Source organism: Schistocerca nitens, chromosome 3, assembly GCF_023898315.1.
Source record: "Schistocerca nitens isolate TAMUIC-IGC-003100 chromosome 3, iqSchNite1.1, whole genome shotgun sequence".
NCBI lineage: Eukaryota > Metazoa > Arthropoda > Insecta > Orthoptera > Acrididae > Schistocerca > Schistocerca nitens.
In genome coordinates this window covers 634324181-634340814 of record NC_064616.1, presented here as the reverse complement: position 1 = coordinate 634340814, position 16634 = coordinate 634324181, and the positions used below count along the sequence as shown (strand labels likewise).

General features: G+C 44.2%; 1 long non-coding RNA gene and 1 other non-coding gene across 2 annotated transcripts in view; one reads left to right on the top strand and one right to left on the bottom strand.

Annotated features, from left to right (window-relative positions):
- Window positions 1-616: 616 nt before the first annotated feature.
- The window catches only part of LOC126248585 (uncharacterized), a 116887-nt gene continuing 100869 nt past the window's right edge, over window positions 617-16634 (bottom strand). Inside the window, exons 2-3 of the long non-coding RNA XR_007545511.1 lie at window positions 13425-13492; window positions 617-640 (exon numbers count right to left, since the gene is read on the bottom strand). This is a non-coding gene — a long non-coding RNA (uncharacterized LOC126248585). The remainder of the gene's footprint in view (window positions 641-13424; window positions 13493-16634) is intronic.
- Trnaa-cgc (transfer RNA alanine (anticodon CGC)) lies at window positions 5305-5377 on the top strand. The gene has a single exon. It is a non-coding gene; the product is annotated as a tRNA-Ala (tRNA).

Below are 16634 nucleotides of genomic sequence, written 5' to 3'. Positions count from 1 at the left end.
GCTGTTTCTCCCCAGCCTGTTACCGAACGAACACTCCAGAAAATATGCCTTCCTATGGCCATCTGCTATGGGGTGGAATAGTTTTAGGACACTGATGTGTGTTACATCAAGAATCTCGCTGTCCAGGTCACGGTGAAGGACGAACGTTATAAATTTTTCTGTGCTGTGAGGTTATTATAGTTTTACGCAATTTTTCCTATCACCCTTAGAAAACGTTTTTAAGACCGAAGGATTACACTCTTTAGTTATAGTGTTGGTGGAGAATAACATTTCTCAAGATCCCAAAGGACCGATGTAAAATGAATGATGGTTGCTAGGTGAAATTTTTGATGATGATATGAATTTGCAGCGTACTTCTTACAGGACGAGCCGCAGCGAGGTGGCTCAGTGGTTAAGGTGCCAGATACAGTCAGGAGGACCTGAATTAGGTTTTCCATGATTTCCTTGAATTGATTAAGGGGAATAAGAGGATGGTTCCTTTGAAAAGGACACTTTCCTTCGTTTGTCCAGTCCCAGTTTGCGCTCCGTCCTGTTACCTCTTCGTTGACAGGAATTTATACTCTAACATTGCTTTTATAGGGCGACGAGTAAAGCAGATAGCAGCTGCGTAGCACGCACTCACCCGAAGTCCCAGGTTCTCCTGAAACAGAAAACAAATAGCATTTTTAATGTACTACAGCTAATAGAAAATTCTGAATCAGATAAAACATAATGTTTTAATTGCGTCGCTGGTAACCTTAATTTTATTTATTCAAAACAGATGAAATGAAATGAGCCTATGGCATCGTTGGCCGGGAGGCCCCATACAGGGAAGTTCGGCCGCCAAGTGCAAGTCTTATTAGAGTCGCCACTTTGGGCGACTTGCGCGCCGCTGATGAGGATGAAATAATGACGAAGACAACACAACACCCAGTCCCCGAGCGGAGAAAATCTCCAACCCGTCCGGGAATTGATCCCAGGCTCGCTTGTATGGGACGCGAGCACCTTACCACCCAGCTAAGCAGATGGACTTCAAAACAATCGCCAGTATAAAAAAAATGGTTCAAATGGCTCTGAGCACTATGGGACTTAACATCTATGGTCATCAGTCCCCTAGAACATATAACTACTTAAACCTAACTAACCTAAGGACGTCACACAACACCCAGTCATCACGAGGCAGAGAAAATCCCTGACCCCGCCGGAAATCGAACCCGGGAACCCGGGCGTGGGAAGCGAGAACGCTACCGCACGACCACGAGCTGCGGACGATCGCCAGTATAAAAGGGGGCAGGGAGTATTATGTTGTTAGTACAGAAACAGTAACTTCGGCTGAGTTCAGTTCGACTGAATAACTGTGGTATCAATAGTATCTACACTACTGGCCATTAAAATAGCTACACCACAAAGATGACGTGCTACAGTTGCGCAATTTAACCAACAGGAAGAAGATATTGTGATATGCAAATGCTTAGGATTTTGGAGCATTCACACAAGGTTGGCGCCGGTGGCGACACCTACAACGTGCTGGAATGAGGAAAGTTTCCATCCGATTTCTCATACACAAACAGCAGTTGACCGGCATTGCCTGGTGAAACGTTGTTGTGATGCCTCGTGTAAGGAGGAGAAATGCGTACCGTCACGTTTCCGACTTTGATAAAGGTCGGATTGTAGCCTATCGCGATTGCGGTTTATCGTATCGCGATATTGCTGCTCGCGTTGGTCGAGATCCAATGACTGTTAGCAGAATATGGAATCGGTGGGTTCAGGAGGGTAATACGGAACGCCGTGCTGGATCCCAATGGCCTCGTATCACTAGCAGTCGAGATGACAGGCATCTTATCCGCATGGCTGTAACGGGTCGTGCAGCCACGTCTCGATTCCTGAGTCAACAGATGGGGACGTTTGCAAGACAACAACCATCTGCACGAACAGTTCGACGACGTTTGCAGCAGCATGGACTATCAGCTCGGAGACCATGGCTGCGGTTACCCTTGACGCTGCATCACAAATAGGAGCGCCTGTGATGGTGTACTCAACGAGGAACCTGGGTGCACGAATGGCAAAACGTCATTTGTTTACAGCATCATGATGGTCGCATCCGTGTTTGGCGACATCGCGGTGAACGCAGATTGGAAGCGAGTAAACGTCATCGCCATACTGGCGTATCACTCCGCGTGATGGTATGGGGTGCCATTGGTTACACGTCTCGGTCACCTCTTGTTTGCATTGACGGCACTTTGAACAGTGGACGACCTATGGCCGTACCCTTCATTCGATCCCTGCGAAACCCTACATTTCAGCAGGATAATGCACGACCACATGTTGAAGGTCCTGTATGGGCCGCTCTGGATACAGAAAATGTTCGACTGCTGCCCTGGCCAGCACATTCTCCAGACCACTCACCAATTGAAAACGTCTGGACAATGGTGGCCGAGCAACGGCTCATCACAATACGCCAATCTCTACTCTTGATGAACTGTGGTATCATATTGAAGCTGCAGGGGCAACTGTACCTGTACACGCCATCTTAGCTCTGTTTGACTTAATGCCCAGGCGTATCAAGGCCGTTATTACGGCCAGAGGTGGTTGTTCTGGGTACTGATTTCTCAGGATCTATGCGCCCAAATTGCGTGAAAATGTAATCAGATGTCAGTTCTAGTATAATATATTTGTCCAATGAATACCCGTTTATCATCTGCATTTCTTCTTGGTGAAGCAATTTTAATGGCCAGTAGTATGTCGACCGCACAGGTGCGCCACCTACATCTTACAGGGGGAGGCCACGACGTTGGGATCACAGATTTAATTCAAACCTACGCCTCTAGTAGGCCATTAAAACAACATAATGTGCAAGTACTAAGGTGCACTGTCAATTCCGAGAAAATCGCAAGAGAAGGTTTACACGTCTATTATGTCGATTATATATCTGTGCGTAGGTGCTGGCCCTTTGAGTTCGTGGGGATCAAGTGATCAGCGTTCGAGCTTCGTAAAACATACGTGTATGAGGCCACGGTTCGCCTCCCGCCCAGACGTGATCATTAATATGTATTTTCGTTCCTGGTTATGCTATCTAATTTGTATGACATTTTAGAGGTAGTATAATTTTAAAAAATCACGAGTATTTGCATCAAGTTTTAGTGCATTTCACGTTATTTGACTACCTACTATTTTCAGTTAAATTCCATCGTACATCACCAGTTGTCAGCACCTATATTTGCGTAAATGTTGAGTTACGCTTGGTTTGCATCCAAACTACCGGAAGAAAGAGAAATTTTTCAAAATGTCAACGAGGTGTGTTTTCACCTAAAACTCTTAAGATTCCCTGTAAATGCGGAAAAACTGCATTCGTTCGATGTAGTAGACGCCGTTTCAATTAATGTTTTCCATGTCTGTGTGACAAATACCATTCTGCAACGTGTGATTTCGAGAGAACATCTGACGAATAATTGTACATTACTCTTGTGAACTGGCACATTGTGACTTTCTTTATGAATAACGTCATTCTTTGTGAATAACGTCATTCACATCGTTATTTATAGAGGTCTGTCTTGGGCTCTCCGAACCCGTCCCTCGTCCCTGAAAATTTAATTAAAGTAGTAAATAGTCAAATAACATGTGAGTTTTACTACAGCTTCATGAGAATACACGTGGGATTTTCTCCTTCATTATATTAACTCTCAAATGTCATATAAATTAAGCAATGTGACCACCACTCCGACTACAGGCCACAAGTGGCCCATCGGGACGATCCGACCGCCGTGTCATCCTCAGAGGAGGATGCGGATAGGAGGGGCATGGGTCAGCACAACGCTCTCCCCGTCGTTGCGATGGTATACTTGACCGAAGCCGCTACTATTCGGTCGAGTAGCTCCTTAATTGGCATCACGAGGCTGAGTGCACCCCGAAAAATGGCAGCAGCGCATGGTGGCCTGGATGGTCACCCATCCAAGTGCCGACCACGCCCGACAGCGCTAAACTTCGGCGATGTCACGGGAACCGGTGTATCCACTGCGGCAAGGCCGTAAGTAATGTGACCAGTGATGAGAAAAATATAGATTATGATATAAGTAGGAGCTGGATTAGAACAGACGTCTCCTCCATAACCCTCCTACCAAGTGTGCGAACTCTAACCGCTCTCCTTTTTTCTTTTTTGATAGTTATGGCTCGTTGCGTTTGTTCGTGGCGGCCATCGCATGACATCCATTCAAGTTCATCGTCGATCCGTTCACTCAGTTTTTTATTACAGAGGGCAGCTAGCCCTCTGACCGAACAAGCTGAGCGACCACGCCGGCCGTCATCCCTGTACAGGGGCTATCCTAATCTTCTCTGTACCGTTTTTTCTTTTTCTTTACTGTTATTTTGAACCTGTTTACAGGCAGGCCAGCAGCAGCATACTACGCCGCTCTTTGGCCATAGAGAAACACAAAAGAGACAAATGAAGACAATCAGAGAAAAACATGGTGGACATATGAACGGAGACAAACACTTTTTTAAAATACATGGAGCCGTTCACGGGCGTAGAGTCCAAGATAAAATTTGTTCAGACACTTGGACACATACATAGACGAAAATTGTCACACGCGAACGGAGGTGCACAAAACGAATAACACTGAACCACTTAAGCACAAACGACGGCACACACAGAAACACGAGGCGTTGATCTCCGGCTCGCGAATGTTCACTAAGCGTGTACGAGTCCGGGGACCTGCCAAGAGAGGTGGAGGGGGGGTGGGAGAAGGAGCGGGTAGAGCAGAGATGCCATGGGCAGGGGAGATAGGGGGAGGGAGGAAGGGGGAGGGAAAGCCCGGGGGAAGAGGGGTGGAGGAAGGGGGATGGGGGGAAAAGGAGAGAGAAGGGAGGGAGGGTGCCCAAAGGGAAAGACACAGGATGTAGGAGGGGAGGATCAAAGTTGGTAGGATGGGTAGATGGAGGGGAGGAGGACATCATCAGGGAGAGGGAGCTGGCGGAAGCCACCTTGGGAGAGGGTAAGGAGGCTGGAGAGACGGAGACCGGGTGGGACGTGGGAATACAGGCGCGGCAGCGGGAGGGGGTTGGAGAGGATCTCTGTACCGTTCCAATTTTAGCATATGTACTGCCGAAGCGAGTACAACCATTTGACTACAATTATTTCTTACAGTCATAATCTTCGCACAGCTACAACAGTTAGATAATAGATGTGTTAAACTTCTCTTGCAATTTTCTCGGAATTGCCAGAGTAGTGCACCTTACTACTTGGAAACTATGTTTTTTTTAATGGCCTACTAAATGTGTACAAAGTTTGAAGTAATCCGTGATCCCAACGTCGTGGCCTCCCCTTGACCGAGCGAGGTGGCGCAGTGGTTAGCACACTGGACTCGCATTCGGGAGGACGACGGTTCAATCCCGTCTCTGGCTATCCTGATTTAGGTTTTCCGTGATTTCCCTAAATCGTTTCAGGCAAATGCCGGGATGGTTCCTTTGACAGGGCACAGCCGATTTCCTTCCCACTCCTTCCCTAACCCGAGTTTGCGCTCCGTCTCTAATGACCTCGTTGTCGACGGGACGTTAAACACTAGCCACACCACCACCGCCTCCCCTTGCTGGCAGAAGACGCAACTCACAGACGAACCGCCAGGTGGCTCCACCGTGAGTCACGCAAGCTGCAGGGCTCACCGTATTTCTACAAGTGGCGCCACGGACGCACCAGAGGATATCGCTTTAGGTTCCCAATGCTGAGTCCCAATATATTCTTCCGCGCGTTTTTTAAAGACATGTTCACCGAGTTCCGCCATCAGATTTCTGAACAGTACAATCAACATTACACGAAGCAACTAATCTTCTGACTACGTTCATAACTATCATTCAGTGATCTATGACTGGTAGACGTTACAGGAAAAAACTCAGATCTTCAGAGTTATGCATATTTCATTTTCTGTACACACTGTAAATGAACGTGATGGAATGCCCATATTTACCGAGCCCCAACCCCCCCTCCCCTTCCAACAACAGACGCAAAAGTAACAGCTGAATCGGTCGGTCAAATAGCTCATTTACTTCGAAAGTGGACTACTCATCGGATGTCACCAGATTAACAAATCCATCAACACAATTTCAGTCTTTATAAGGCCGGCAAAATCGACTGATGGTGACGTAATTGTGAAGGCTTTTGACACCGTCCCTCACAAGTGTCTTCTAACCAAACTGCGTACCTATGGAATATCGCCTCAGTTGTGCGACTAGATTCATGATTTCCTGTCAGGAAGGTGCAAGTTCGTAGTGATAAACGGAAAGTCATCGAGTAAAACAGAAGTAATATCCGGCGTTTCCCAAGGAAGTGTTACAGGCTTTCTAATATTTTGAAGAATCAGCCTCAGTTGCACAAATTTTCTGGTCTTTACCAAGATTCGGCTAAATTAATCTATCCTTCTTCAGAAGCATAAAATTACTATAACATGCCAGAGTAAGGCACAGTTAACATTAAAATTAAAGCCTATAGTACCGTGGTACCATGTCGAATTAATACTACTTTCCTGAAGTCCAGCCCTGGCATCTCTTCACCAAGCTGTCGGTTGGCAGCGGCAACTACATGAGTGCCAAGTTGCCGCTAGTAACGTAGCTGATGTGATGTATATTAACGACGTAGGAGACAATCTGAGTAGCCCTCTTAGATGGATTGCAGATGATGCTTTCATTTATCGTCTTATAAAGTCATCAGATGACGAGAACGAATTGTCAAATGATTTAGATAAGATATCTGTATGGTGCGAAAAATGGCAATTAGCCTTTAATAAAGAAAAGTGTGAAGTTACTCACATGAGTACTAAAAGAAATCCCCTAAATTTCGATTACGCGGTAAGTCACACAAATCTGAAGGCTGTAAACTCAACTTGGGGATTACAGTTACAAATAACCTAAATTGGAACGATCACAAAAATGGCTCTGAGCACTATGAGACTTAACATCTGAGGTCATTAGTCCGCTAGACTTAGAACTACTTAAACCTAACCAACCTAAAGACATCACACACATCCATGCCCGAGGCAGGATTCGAACCTGCGATCTCGCGGTTCCAGACTGAAGCTCCGCCTATAACCGCTCGGCCACAACGGCCAGCTGGAACGATCACATAGATAATATTGTGGGTAGAGCAAACCAAAGACTGCGATTCACTGGCAGAACATTTAGAAGGTGCAACAGGTCTACTTAAGAGACTGCTTACACCACGCTTGTCCGCCCTATTCTGGAGTATTGCTGTGCGGTGTGGGATCTGTATCAGGTGGGACTGACGAATGACATCGGCAAAGATCAAAGAAGGGCAGCTCGTTTTGTATTATCGCGATGTAGGGGAGATAGTGCATCAGACATGATACGTGAATTGGAGTGGCAATCATTAAAACAACGGCGTTTTTCGTTGCAATGGGATCTTCTCATGAAATTTCAATAGTGGCACGGTAGAGAGACAGCTAGAAGGTGGTTCATTGAACCCTCTGCCGGGCACTTTATTGTGAACAGCAGATTAATCACGTAGATGTAGATGCAGATGTATATGTAGATGAAGTGGATACGGAAAGGAACAACCACTGCTAAATCGAGAAAAGGTAGACCACATGTACTGAAGGACAGGGACCGTCCAGCATTGCGGAGTGTCGTTGTACAAAATCGCTCGTGAGTTCCAAGGTGCTACCAGCAGTCCAGCTAGCACAATGTATACCGGTGTCTGTATCCTTGTAACGTGGAGAGACTGACTCCAGACAGACGTCTGTCTATTTGCTCTTTCTCTTGCAGCTGTCATGCAGTCATATTTTGAAATACTCGAAGTTACTTGTTAATAATACCGAAATTAGTACTAGTATCATCATTCCACTATCTCATATTTTAAATGTGGTGATCTGTGTAATAAATCCCTTCCCTCCAAAACCATCCACAACTAAGCTGCATTTTCCACATCGAGATTGTAAATCAGAATTTTAAATACGTAACCTATACTAATCATTTATAGTTATAACATTTTTTGTGTTGTAAAAAAGTAAGCGCAGTTGATGTGTTTAAAGTCAAGTTATTATACATTAACACTCAGAGCTTTATGCATGTCCCACATTGTACTGCGACACTTGTTGATTTTTAAGGTATATGTAATCACCACCTCAGCTGCCATTAAGTAAATACTTTAATTTTCAGTACAAATTTTTATGGAACTGCTCAGTGGCGCAATTTTCACAACGAGACGGAATACGCGATACACACAAACAATGAGAGTACTCGATACATATAAGTACTTCGAGTACCTGGATACAGACATTTTTTCTGAACTCACATAAATTTTAGCTTTCGACTAAACAAATTACAAAACGTTATTTTATTTACATTCAAATATAAAAATTTGGGTTGAAACAACGAATCCAGTATAAAAATTATTAATTTAACTATTATTCAGATAATATAATTATTTTCATATTTTCGATTTAATTCAAAAGTGTAATTACATTTAAAATTATTGTCATTATTGTTGTTTCTATAATTTACTCTGGACAATAATATTGAAAACATTTGTGAAACATATAATTAATCACATATAAATTTTTCTGGATGAAAAAAATCGATACTCTGTAAGATTACAGTGCTGCGAGTTTTTGTATGTCTAGCCTTCTTGGGCTAACATGTTTTGAAGCATGCTAATGGCAGTTTCTGTTCTGTTCTGTTCTGTTGAAGTTGGTGTAGGTCCTTGGCAGGATAATGACGTGGTTGTTTTTGGCGGAAATTGCCATGTTGGACAGTTTTTCAAAAATTGTTCAAATGGCTCTGAGCACTATGGGACTTAACATCTATGGTCATTAGTACCCTAGAACTTAGAATTACTTAAACCTAACTAACCTAAGGACATCACACAACAGCCAGCCATCACGAGGCAGAGAAAATCCCTGACCCCGCCGGAAATCGAACCCGGGAACCCGGGCGTGGGAAGCGAGAACGCTACCGCACGACCACGAGATGCGGGCTTGGACTGTTTTAATCTGAAGATTTTGTACTTGCAAGTTAATTGAAATTATTTGAATAAATCTACAGAAAGGTACAATTTACCCAAACAGTATTCTTGCCTTTACTTATCTGTGACTATTCGGAGCCCACCGATGGCGAGGGGCTGCCCCATCATCCGAGTTTAGGGGATGAGTCGCTAACACGGTACGGTACATTCGATGTTTGGCTGAAGTCGGTCAATCTGGTTATGTTGACAGACTGATCTGTAGCACAGCCCGAGATCTAGTTTAGGTTGAAAGGTCATAATGCGGTTGTGAGTAGGCGAAGCCAACGAAAGTGCATGCAAATAAAGGTTGTGATGACAGATTGACCCGGAGGTAGCTTAATACTTACGTTCGCGGCATGTTTAATGGCTCGATTTCAAAAATGGTTCAAATGGCTCTGAGCACTATGGGACTTAACATCTTAGGTCATCAGTCCCCTAGAACTTAGAACTACTTAAACCTAGCTAACCTAAGGACATCACACACATCCATGCCTGAGGCAGGATTCGAACCTGCGACCGTAGCGGTCGCGCGGTTCCAGAATGTAGCGCCTAGAAGCGCTCGGCCACCCCGGCCGGCAATGGCTCGATTTCGCGAGTTGTGCCGACTCATTTTAGTTGTTCATGTGTAGGAGCGGATTGGCACCTACCGATTTGGCGCGCAGTAGTCTAATCTGTGAGAGCCTGCTGGGCGGGTCTCAGGCAGACGCGAATTGTGCGATCGCGCATCGGATTGTGAAATGTAGGCGCAAAAAGTAATTATTGTGGTTAAAAAGTTATTTTTGTTTGAAAAGGAGAAAACACATAATACACTACTGGCCATTAAAATTACTACACCACGAAGATGACGTGCTACAGACGCGAAATTTAACCGACAGGATGAAGATGCTGTGATAAGCAAATGATTACCTTTTCAGAGCATTCGCACAAGGTTGGCGCCGGTGGCGACACATACAACGTGCTGACATGAGGAAAGTTTCCAACCGATTCCTCATACACAAACAGCAGTTGACCGGCGTTGCCTGGTGAAACGTTGTTGTGATGCCTCGTGTAAGGAGGAGAAATGCGTACCATCACGTTTCCGACTTTGATAAAGGTCGGATTGTAGCCTATTGCGATTGGGATTTATCGTATCGCGACATTGCTGCTCGCGTTGGTCGAGATCAAATGGTTCAAATGGCTCTGAGCACTATGGGACTTAACATCTATGGTCATCAGTCCCCTAGAACTTAGAACTACTTAAACCTAACTAACCTAAGGACATCACACAACACCCAGCCATCACGAGGCAGAGAAAATCCCTGACCCCGCCGGGAATCGAACCCGGGAACCCGGGCGTGGGAAGTGGTCGAGATCCAATGACTGTTAGCAGAATATGGAATCGGTGGATTCAGGAGGGTATTACGGAACGCCGTGCTGGATCCCAACTGCCTCGTATCACTAGCAGTCGAGATGACAGGCATCTTATCCGCATGGCTATAACGGATCGTGCAGCCAGGTCTCGATCCCTGAGTCAACAGATGGGGACGTTTGCAAGACAACAACCATCTGTACGAATAGTTCGACGACGTTTGCAGCAGCATGGACTATCAGCTCGGAGACTATGGTTCAAATGGCTCTGAGGACTATGGGACCTTCTGAGGTCATCAGTCCCCTAGAACTTAGAACTATTCAAACGTAACTAACATAAGGACATCACACACATTCATGCCTGAGGCAGGATTCGACCCTGCGACCGTAGCGGTCGCTCGGTTCCAGACTGTAGCGCCTAGAACCGCTCGGTCATCCCGGCCGGCTCGGAGACCATGACTGCGGTTACCCTTGACGCTGCATCACAAACAGGAGCGCCTGCGATGGTGTACTCAATGACGAACCTTGGTGCACGAATGGCAAAACGTCATTTTATCAGATGAATCCAGGTTCTGTTTACAGCATCATGATGGTCGCATCCGTGTTTGGCGACATCGACGTGAACGCACACTGGAAGCTTGCCGGCAGTTGTGGCCGAACGGTTCTAGGCGCTTCAGTCCGGAACCGCGAGACTGCTACGGTCGCAGGTTCGAATCCTGCCTCGGGCATGGATGTGTGTGATGGCCTTAGGTTAGTTAGGTTTAAGTAGTTCTAAGCTCTAGGGGACTGATGACCTCAGATATTAAGTCCCATAGTTCTCAGAGCCATTTTGAAGCGTGTATTCGTCATCGCCATACTGGCGTATCACCCGGCGTGATGGTATGGGGTGCCGTTGGTTACAGGTCTTGGTCACCTCTTGTTCGCATTGACGGCACTTTGAACAGTCGACGTTACATTTCAGATGTGTTACGACCCGTGGCTCTACCCTTCATTCGATCCCTGCGAAACCCTGCATTTCAGCAGGATAATGCACGACCGCATGTTGAAGGTCCTGTACGGGCATTTATGGACAGAGAAAATGTTCGACTGCTGCTCTGGCCAGCACATTCTCCAGAGCTCTCACCAATTGAAAACGTCTGGTCAATGGTGGCCGAGCAACTGACTCGTCACAATACGCCAGTCACTACTCTTGATGAACTGTGGTATCGTGTTCAAGCTGCATGGGCAGCTGTACCTGTACTCGCCATCCAAGCTCTGTTTGACTCAATGCCCAGGCGTATCAAGGCCGTTATTACGGCCAGAGGTGGTTGTTCTGGGTACTAATTTCTCAGGATCTATGCACCCAAATTGCGTGAAAATGTAATCACGTGTCAGTTGTAGTGTAATATATTTGTCCAATGAATACCCGTTTATCATCTGCATTTCTTCTTGGTGTAGCAATTTTAATGGCCAGTAGTGTATTTTACGGCGCCTGGACCGAATCTGAGAAGTAGTGGCCTAGTCGAGTGAAGTTATGTAGTTGTGTGACTTCTTATGTATTGTGAAATGAACTTTAGACAGTGAAGGGAGACTTTATGTGAACTTAAGGTATAATAAATTCTGTGTCTAATACAAACTGTTTCTGCTTTTGTGAGACGTTTCTTATCATTTTTGAGAGTTTACTGACGTGCAAGGTAACATCACGTACTTTAAGGAGAAAAAAAGATATCAGCCCCAGGCAGTCGATTTGAGTGTAAATTTGGGCCATCATTCTGATAGCACGCAGTTATGACCTTCTGAAAGTATTTTCTCTATTTTTGAATGTATTGGCTTTCTGGCCGAGCCCATTTAGTCATCTCAACAGTGAAATGTCAACTATGACGGTACAAAAGTAAAGACACCAGAACACCCACTCGACGAGCGTAGAAAATCTGTGACCCGCGAAGGCGGACGTTTGTGAACGTATAGCTTTTAAACTTCGGCACGCACCGATTGTTTGTCGCTCGCTCCGCCCCACTGCGGTCGCCCAGTGCCCGAGTGCCAAGTACTGGACAGCGGAGTGAGCAAGAGGTTTTGGGAAGTCCTGTTTTCACATAGCTAACATGCTTGGTTCACTGCCTTAAAACGAGAGGTTTCTCACCTATAACTGGTGCCACAGATTTATTTGCTTTGAACATTATTATGTTGTGATTCACAAAAGCCGTGTAAACGAGTGAACCGAATGAGTGTGTCATTAAAGAAGTATGTTAGCGCTATTTAGTTATTGTTGTTGTGCATTACTTTTTTTTATTTTAATTCTGAAACTGTTAAAACGAAATACTTTTTCAGGAGACGAGCTGTTTTTCAACGTGACGGCAGCCATTAAATTGTCAATAGAAAATCATTAACTTTATTTCATAATAATTCTTCAGTTGCTTGGGTCTATTCATTTTGATTTTGAGGCATATCAATAGTATGAGAATGTCAGTGCGAGAATATTGTTAAAATAATGTTGAACGTATATGTGGCTGATGTTAACATATTTAGTACTCATATTAATGTTGCCGCGCGGGATTAGCCGAGCGGTCTTAGGCGCTGCAGTCACGGACTGTGCGGCTGGTCCCGGCTGAGGTTCGAGTCCTCCCTCGGGCATGGGTGTGTGTGTTTGTCCTTAGGATAATTTAGGATAAGTAGTGTGTAAGTTTAGGGATTGATGACCATAGTAGTTAAGTCCCGTAAGATTTCACACACATTAAGCATTACATGATATTACTTTCTCTTTGTCGCGTTAAATAACACGTATTCTCGGACAAGATTTCAAAACACTTTGGGCCGATGTATCCACCTCCCGCTTCTCTTCCCTAGCTTTCAACATCACCCGAATGGGAGAGCTTTGGTTGCCACCCCAATGTACATACAGTTTAACACAGTCTGGGTCAAAAGGAAAGTGAATTCCAATCAAGACGTTATACGAAGTTTAAGGTAGGCCTGCATTAGTTTATTAGCAAAATAAACTAAACATGTAAAAAATGCTAAAGAATACCTGAACATACACATAAACAACTCAGAATCATCTATCCTATTTCACAATTCTAATGTTTTCTTAAATCCAAAATATCAGGGTGCACAAACTTACTGCTCCTCGCTTTACATAATTTGCGGGAGGTATTATCTGCTCTTCTTCTTCGGCAACTACCAGACATCCTGAAACAGAAATAACGATTATGCGGGATTTTTTCCTAATATTTATTATGATTAAATAGGAACACTGGAAACAAGAGTATACAATAAAAGGTACGGCATACATATTTTACTTATTACTAAATGAATATTACAAATACATGATGTTACGAACTAAAATGAAGACTTCTAGAGTAAAATATATTCAACAAACATGAGGTACCATGATGACAATACAAAATTTTTGATGCATTTGTTCGTAATATTTTTGTTTATCATCCTAATAATGTGTTAATTGGACACTTTTTGATATTTCTCGTTTGATATTCATTATTTTTAGTGACTCCAGTGTTGCCAATTTAAAGGAAGTTTACTGTAGTTGCGAACAAAATATATAGTTACAAGAGACAGAGATTAATACCGGTGACATATTTATTTTTTAGTTGAGTAGTGGAGCAGTCACAGCAGAGGTGCTATGAAAATTTTTGCCATACACGGACAAAATGCAATTTGATAAACCACAGCAAGCAGCGGTGATGTTTCTTCAACTTAAACGTGATAAATACTGTAACCCTCCAGAGGAAAGCCACTGGCTTTTCGGAAGAACTCCTGGACAATTAAGTCCCATCGTGACCCATGTACGCCTTTCTGAGAACTAGCGGGTGTGACGAATTTTAATCAAAAACTGTCGTTCGAATGTTGTACTCCATGGGCAAGGTTAAAAAATGCTATGTATGGGTAGGACCACAATGAGCCAGGGCGGATTCCTTGCGTGACCAGCGTCGATACATATATTATGATGAGGGTGTTCATGGATGGATGGATGGATGGCAACACTGACTTGATTCGCACCCTTCTGAAGATGCTCTGTGAACCCTGTGGCATCAGTGCAGTGACACAGCACATCAGCACTATACATTGAAAGGGTCCTGTAGCCACCTTTCATTAGTCCGGTAGCCCATTTAGATTACCATTTCTCTTTCTTTTCCTTGTTGTTCTTTTCTCTTTACTCTCATAGTGGCGTGATTGAATGAATGTGGTTTAGTGTCACGTTGCTAGACGGTGGCGTAGTCTGTTGCAGAAAGTCTGCGATAGTCGTACAGATTCAGCAGCAGTTGTACAGAATAGCCAACTCGCGTAGTGGTCAAGTAGGCAAAGAGGTTTTCGCTACTTGTGAGAAATCCACCTGCGTTAGGTTGGTGGCGGAAATGGCATCTTTGGGTTTTCCGGGCCACGCGGGGCGTGGAAGAGGCTGGAGAAGAAGCGGGAGGCAGTCTGCCGCCGGTACGGGAAGCGTCCACAGCGGTGTTCCAGTCGAAGAAGGGTGAGTTAGGCTGACCGCGTGGCGCGTTGTTACTTGGCGAGGGGAGAGCTGTTAGCTTTTGGTCTCGTTTTTCAGCTCTGAAAGATTGCTTTGCCTTGTCGCAGCAAGGAATGCAAAACTTTGGCAGGTTTTCCTTTTAGTAAATTTCTATAGCAGACTTGGATCCACCGGAAGATCGCCACACAAAGGTGTCGATAAGAAGTGAGCAGTCGCTTCTGTATGAATGTCTGTTTGCCGTCAGCTGTGCCTGTGTAAGCTTTCACCTTTCTAAATATTTATAGCTTTGCCTTCTCGTAAATTTTCCTTGCTTTATGTGTCTTTCGTCCGTGGGGAGCCAACCACGTGGTAGAACATTATAGTTGTTGGGCTACCGGCATCACTAACTGTCCGATCTCATGTTTGTTTAAAAGAACGTTAACCGCTCATGAATGTGTGATGTGATATTGTTGCAACTTGGACACGATACCTACGAAGTGCGTCTCCACAAACCTCGTGGGCACGCGGGTGTACTGCGAAACTTGTACCTCTCTACGAGTTATTGCGATCAGGCAACAGCAGTGGTATGAATGATTCACACCAATGATTTTAGGTGTAGATTATAACGGTGAATGTATCGATGCTTTTCTTTAATGTCTTAGGAATAAATGATTTTATCCACAATTTACTCTTGTGTTCCGAGGTTACGTTTTTGCACCTAAGCCACTCACCTCATAGCTTTCCCGTTAGCACATCCAACGCGTTTCCTTACGCACAGGTCCAGTGATTAGTTTCCTTTTTTATTTTAAAACAAGTGCTTTAGATTAAGTCTTATTTTCAGCTGTGTTCTGGGAGCTGATCTTATGCAGTGTTCATGCATTTTCTATTTTATTTTAAATGTTTGATTGTCGTGAACAGTGCACGGGCAATACTATTAATTACATTGTATCCGCTATGAGCGACATCACAACGTATGCATTTTTGTGAGTTTTTGGTCTGTGATCAAATTAATTTATTTTCCGACTCGACCAAACCTTCGATTAGTTGTATGGTTAGAGTCGGTGGCGACCCTAATCTTCTCACGTTAACTTCCCAAGCAATAAGTATTTACATTCCCAATAATAACGTAATAACCCGTAGAAACAGGTTAGTTACAACATGTGTATTGCGTCACAGTGAGACAACGGAGAGAATGGAAATGCATTTTGGATAAGTCTATGCACTACTAAAATGCGTATTTAGTTTACCATACAGATTTCGTTTTACTGGATTGAAACATCATCAGTAGTTAAATTTTAGTCATTTGTCTGCCTACATCAGGAAGTATAATCGGTATGCGTATTTGTTAGGTATTCCTGTCTTTGGCATCAGAATTCCAGACGAATAAATGTGTATGCAGACACTTCCGAATGTAAGCCGAAATCAGATATGGCGACGCTTCAGATCAGACTATTACCTTAGCGATATTTAGTGGTTTGTCCAACGTCTCTTCGGATTTACTATCGCTCCAGTAACTACAGTTACCTGTTAAGTCCCATAAGATTTCACACACACACACACACACACACACACACAACACGCACACAGTTACCTGTATTTATACATCCAGATATGTGTAGATGAGCCTCATTAAATATGTAAAGTCATTAGACGCAGTTCAGTTACGCCTCAAAATGTCCGTTACTATATTACAAAATTCTGGTCCAGTGAGTTAATCATCTGTGTTCATTTCGTGCACTATCTGGGACTTGAATTAGCAAAGCATTACGTAAAGCCACAGTATGTGTCTTCAACTTCACCTAATCATATTTAAAGCAAGTAACTGCTGTGCAATGTAGCTAGCGTACTTATGAAAGCTAATGCATT